Below are 6340 nucleotides of genomic sequence, written 5' to 3' on the forward strand. Positions count from 1 at the left end.
CATTTAAAATACATGGGACATTCGCAAGTGTACTTAAATGGATATAATCTTTTTGTAAAGTAACTTGATAATCACCTTTAATAGTCAGAGTTTATTGTGTAACATTGTAACTTAGTTTACAACTGTGACAAATTGTAAGAATTTATTTGTCCCACAACACGGAATGGTTAAATATGGCACCTCCACACAACTGATCATTCTGTTGTCATTGAAAACATTAAAAACACTGTGGTCTGGTGGTTAAGGCAACCAGATCCCGTATGACTGATTGTGGAGTTTGAGCTTGGATCCGACAGCTTGAGAAACACTCCAGGTGTGTGGGGGCACTTGCCCAAAATCTCAAGAGAAGGATGGAGAGTAGATTGTAGTGTGGCCACCTCGTGGGGGTTGCTTTCTCACTTTCTCTCCCCCGACCCCCAACTCTCTCTGACTCTGTCTCTCTCTGGCAAGTGCACACACTCTGCAGCAAATTGAAAAAAAAAAAAAAAGGAGGGGAAAATGCTCATCCTTATGGCATGATCATCTCTCTGGCTAATAAACTATGGAGAGCTTTATTTTCTCTGACTTGTGATTTTCCCTATTTTACAAGTTCCTATAATGAGCATGTATTGTTTTGTGAAATAAGAAAAGAATTCCAGGAATTCAGGAAGGCCCAGGCTGGGCCCTCACCCTGGGTGTGAAGTCAGTCTGGCTGTCAGTGAGTCAGCGGGTCAGTAAGCAAATATTTATCCAGTGCCTGCTTTGTGCCAACTGTGGGGACAAACACTGGGAATGCAAATGACCTAGAACAAAACAACAACAATCAGGGAGAGTCATCCACTGAGGTGTTTAGGAGTTCAAAATGAGTGTTGATAGTGTGTACAGGTACGAATGCTTGCTGTCCACCAGGGAGAGTCATCCACTGAGGTGTTCGGGAGTTCAAAATGAGTGTTGCTAGTGTGTACAGGTACGAATGCTTGCTGTCCACATTAGGCTGGTATGCTACAGAATAGAAGCTAGTTACAGGTATACTAGTAACTACAAAACTCAAGATACCACTCACCAGAAAGTTCTAATAAAGTGAAATTTCTTTCTCCTACATACTATTTAGTAGGGAAGAAAGATTAAAAACAAGATAGCATAAGAGATGACTATAAAAAATAAGCTGAACTACCTCCTTTTTTTTCAATTGACAGAGGGCACATGTGCTAGCCAGAGAGAGATGAGAGAGAGAGAAAGAGAGAGAGAAAAAGCACTTCTCCAATAGGAAATGGACATTTCATACCTCCTTCTCCTCCATTTCTCTATCCTTTGGGGATTTGGGACATGCATACACATGTGCCCAGGTGCTTTTCAAGCCACTAGGGCCAGGAATTGAACTGCAATCGGCCCTGTGAGATTTGGCTCCCTTAACCATTAGGCTACAGGGCCAGCCCAATCTACCTCCTTTTTTAGTGAAACTATAATACACTGAGAGTTGCCTTCCGTACCAATGTGAGATACTGCCCAATTTTCAAAACACTTTTCCTTCAGATTGGTGTTTAAATATTTTGAAGTGCAGTGATGATAATGTTCAATTAACCAGAACCTCAGAATCGTTCTAGATAAATAGAATGTTCTGCATTAGGAATTTAAGGCTATCAGGCCCGCCCCCCATGCCACAGTCAGTAGGGCACTGCTGCATGATACTGGAACCACATGAGAGACCAGGATTCAAATTCTAGGTCAATGTGAACATGGCAGGCACACCTGAATGTACTTGTGATCCTGGCTGGCTGAGAGGCTGTTAAGAGGATCATAGAGGGACCAGCAGTTAGCATAATGGCTATGTCACTGGACTCCCACGTAGTCGACCACGGTTCGCGTCCCGGACCCGGTGGCTTAAAACTCACGCCGGGCACGTGTGCGTGCGTGCCCAAGATCCTGAGAGGAGAATGGAGGAGAAGGGATTGCGGCGTGGCCATAACCCCTGGGGGGTGATTTCTCGCTTTCTGTCTCTCTGTCTCTCTCTGTCTGTCTGGCGAGCTCACGTGCCCTGTAGCAAAAACCTCTCAAACAAAAAATTAAAATAAAAACATTATAAAAGAATTTAAGGCTGTCATTAAGAATTCAGTTTGGACTAGCCCTGTGGCCTGGTGGTTAAAGGAGCAAGATCCCATATGACTGGCCATGAAGTTTGAATTCCAGTCCCAATGGCTTGAAAAATACACCAGGCATATGTGTGTGCATGCCCAAAGTCCCAACAAGATGTAGAAGTGGAGGAGAAGGGACTACAGCATGACCACATCCCTTTGGGGGGTGCTTTCTCCTTTTTGTTTATCTCTGTCTCTCTCTGGCAAGGCACACACTGGCAATTAAAACAAAAAAGAAAAGAGGAATTAAAGACAGAAAAGATAACTGAAGAAGGATTCACAGGCCAGCCCATGGCATGGTGGCTAATGGACCTGGATCCCACATGGCCACCGTGGTAGCTTAAAAAAAACATGCCAGGCACATGTGCGTGCCTGCCCCAAATCCTGAAAGTTGGGAGAAATGGAGCAGAAGAGATTTCAGTGTGACCATTAGCTATAGGGGGTGCTTCCTCCTGCTCCATCTCTTTCTGTCTCTCTGTCTCTTTCTCTTTCTCTTTCTGGCTAGTGCACACACCCTTTGGCAATTTTTTAAAGTGCATTTTCCTTTGGCAACCATAGAATCTCAAACTGGAAAGAATCGTAAATAGAATATTGATAAGGAAGAAAGAAGCCAACAATAACATCCAACAATAAGGAAACAATTACTATAGTTTACCCTCTTCATAAACTTAGATAACTCGTAAATGTTATGAGAGAGAAATCATGGAGCAAAATGTCAATGCCATAGTTTTCTTTAAAAAGCAGGATGCACATTTCCTATTTTTACAAACACATTTTTAACTTTATTTATATATTTATTTATTTATTTTCATTTGACTAGAGAGGGACAAAGATAGAGAAAGCGAGAAAGCAAGCTGCCAGGTCCAGGACTCAAACCACAGTCAGCCATGTGGGAGTCCAGTGCCCTTAACCAACACTCCATCTGCCGGCCCCAGGATGTACATTTTCTAAATCAACTGTAAAATATGCATGCATGATGAAAGATAAAAGAAATATATGATGAATTTGGTTAACTGAAAGAATTGTAGGGAGACTTTTCTCCCTTGTTTTCTAAATTTCTATGATATTTTGAATTTGAAGTATTTTTATTTTTTAAAGATTTTCCAGATACTGAGCCAAAATTCCAAACTTCACTTTATATAACTCCTTACTACACCCTTCAACCATAGGTACTTGGGGAGTTCCACACGCACCCACCTAACCCAGCCACCAGGCCACTTCCCACAGAAGCAGCCAGCTTCTGAGGTTCTTACTGCCCTACATTTGATGTAATACCTTTTATGTTGGGGAGGTTAGTCCTGGGGAATGGGGAAAGCCCCTGAACTCTAGCTTTGAACTTCATCGAGCACCCAAAGTTCACAAAGCATTTTCTTGGTTCCTCTTTTTTACTTTTATACCTCCCCTGGGGCTTGAGTTTTACTCCTCTGTTTGTCTGTTACCCTAACATACCGCCAGCAACCTCCCATATCCCCACCCCATCCTCGGGAGCTGAATTCTATTCCCATTATAATTTGTATTCTAGAGCTGTTGTAACAAAGTACCACAGACTGAATGGCTTAAACAACATGAATGAATTGTTTCATGAGTCTGGAGTCTAGAAGTCCAAACTCAAAGAGTCACTAGATATTTTAGCCCATTGTCTGCTACTGTAATAAAATACCACAGACTGGGTAATTTATAGTGATCAGAAACATATTCGACTTGGACTTCCGGAGGCTGGGGAGTCAGGGAGCATAGTGCTGGCACCTGGTGAGGATCATCCCATAGCAGAAGAGTAGAAGGTAGAAATGAGTGCTTGAAACAGAGAGGGGAATGGGGGCTGGTTGAACTTAGTCTTTCATCAGGAGCCCACTGCGGCATTCACTAATCCACTCTCAGGTCATGGCCTTGATCCATTCACAAGGGCAGAGCTCGAGTGATCTAATCATCTGATAAAGGTTTCACTTCCTGGGACCAGCAGTTGGCATAATAGGTATGTCGCTGGACTCCCATTGTAGTTGACTGCAGTTCAAGTCCCAGAACTGGCTTAAAACTCACACTAAGCGTGTGTATGTGTGCATGCCCAAAATCCCGAGAGGAGAATGGAGGAGAAGGTATTGTGTCATGGCCATCCCCCCTGGGGGGTGATATTTCGCTTTCTGTCTCTCCGTCTCTCTTTGTCTTTCTGGCGCGTGCCCACACCCTATAACAAAAACCTCTCAAAAAAAAAAAAAAGTCTCACTTCCCAATACTGTCACATTGGCAATTACATTTCACATGAGTTTTGGCTGGGACATTCAAACTGTAACAGTGGAGTTAGTTCCTTGTGATGACTATGAGGGAAGGATTCATTCAAGACTGTTCTGAGCATGTAGATGTCCATCTTCTCCTGATGTCTCTTCACACTGTCTTCCTTATCTGTGTTAATTTTCCTTTTCTCATAAGGACACCAGTCATGGCATCAGGGTCTACCCTAGGAGTAAGGACTTACACATATGAATTGCGGGGGTGGAGGAGAGACCACAATGCATGCAACCTATAACATTCGTATTCCCTGATACTGATGTAGTATTATCTCTTTCAGAGATAGACCACCCGAGAGAATCAATAAAGCCTCTGACACCTCCAAGAGAATCCTACTGTTGAATTTTTTTTTATCACATTCCCTTGGACAGACTCACAATTCTTAACTACAGGGGATTATTGATCTGGCCAGATGAGTCTCCACATACGAGTCAGGAACATGTCTGACCATTATAAGGAATCTGTCTTATCACATGAATTTCAATGTTACATTTGTCAGTGGAAAAAGGAATACTTTTAGATCCTCGATATTCAACTATCGTACATTTTTAAATAGTGATTTTTAAATCTTATTTTTTAAATTGTCCATTTATACAAAAAAATTTTTTAATGATGGTGACTTGAGAATTTCAAGACTTTTTTTTCTTTTAAGTATGCAATAGGGTATGTACACTTGCCAGAGAAAGAGAAAGTAAGAACGCAATCCCCCCATGGGAGATAGGCATGCCATTGTCCTCTCTCCTCCATTTTTCCCTCCTTTCTGGATTTTGGGCACACACACACACACACACACACACACACACACATAAGCTAAGCATATTTTTTAAGCCACCAGCTCTAGAACTCAAATCATGTGGTTGGTCATGAGAGATCTGATCTTTTTTTTTTTTTGGTTTAATAAATTTTTCTTTTTCCAAATGTACAGTTGGCTGTGGTTGTTCATGCATCTTCACCAGCTGCTGGGACATCGTCACCCTTACTGTTTCTGGTGTAAATTACTTGCACACTGTGCTTTGAAACTAGTTTGACAACTCCTTTACTAAGGAGCTCCTGAAGTGCTGCCCTGGCCAGGGCACCGCGAATCTTCAGCCTCTTGGAGACCACACTTCCTTACGGTTTGTCGTATGTAGCTTTATCAGACAAGACCAGGTTGTTGAGCTTGTCCCGAACTTTGCCTTTGGACCACTTCTCTTTGGCCTTGCCCCCAGATTTGTTCACTGGGCCTTTTTCCTTCTTGACCGACTCTCTGGTGTCTTTCCTCTTCTCATCGTCCTTGGGCAGCGTGGCAAAGCTGGGAGAACAGCAGTGGCCACCATGTCCTCACTAAGATATCAGATGGAAAGCGGAGCTGATCATCTTAACCGCCATGCCACCGGCTGGCCTGAGATCTTTTTTTTTTTTTTTTTTCTTTAAGCGTTGGTCAGAAACTTCATGTAGTCATTTCAAGCATAAAAACGGGGTATAAAAATGTTATGTGCATGAAATAAACTCACATTTCTTATTAAAATTTTTTAAAGTTTACTTAGTCATTTATCCTGTGAGAGAGGGAGACAGAGATCAAGAGAGAGATAGGCACCCCCAGCAGGGCCTTCATGCCACAAGCCACCCCCATTCTCAGCCAGCCCAGATCATGTGCACACACACACAGTATGCTCAGGGCAGTCCTGAGTGGCAAATCCAGGACCCTTTCTGTGTTGATTCAGTGTGTTACTGCTGTGCCACCACCTGGCACTCTCATTATCATTTCAGAGTGATTTTATTTGAGTGTTTTATACACATTTGATATTTAATGTTTTCCATATAATCCTCTGAACAAATCGCATATGGTGATTGTTTTAGTGATCCTCTGCTCCTAAATACTCATCATTTTTTTGTTTTTTGGAGAGATTTTCGCTATAGGGCGCGTGCGCACGCCAGACAGACAGAGAGAGACAGAGAGACAGAAA

At 42.6% G+C, this 6340-nt stretch overlaps 1 pseudogene; it reads right to left on the minus strand.

Moving 5' to 3' along the window:
* Positions 1 to 5333: 5333 nt before the first annotated feature.
* LOC102478163 (40S ribosomal protein S25 pseudogene) overlaps positions 5334 to 6340 on the minus strand; it is a 1914-nt pseudogene continuing 907 nt past the window's right edge.

The sequence above is a fragment of the Tupaia chinensis genome, unplaced genomic scaffold (genome assembly GCF_000334495.1).
Source record: "Tupaia chinensis unplaced genomic scaffold, TupChi_1.0 Scaffold000320_2, whole genome shotgun sequence".
Lineage (NCBI taxonomy): Eukaryota > Metazoa > Chordata > Mammalia > Scandentia > Tupaiidae > Tupaia > Tupaia belangeri.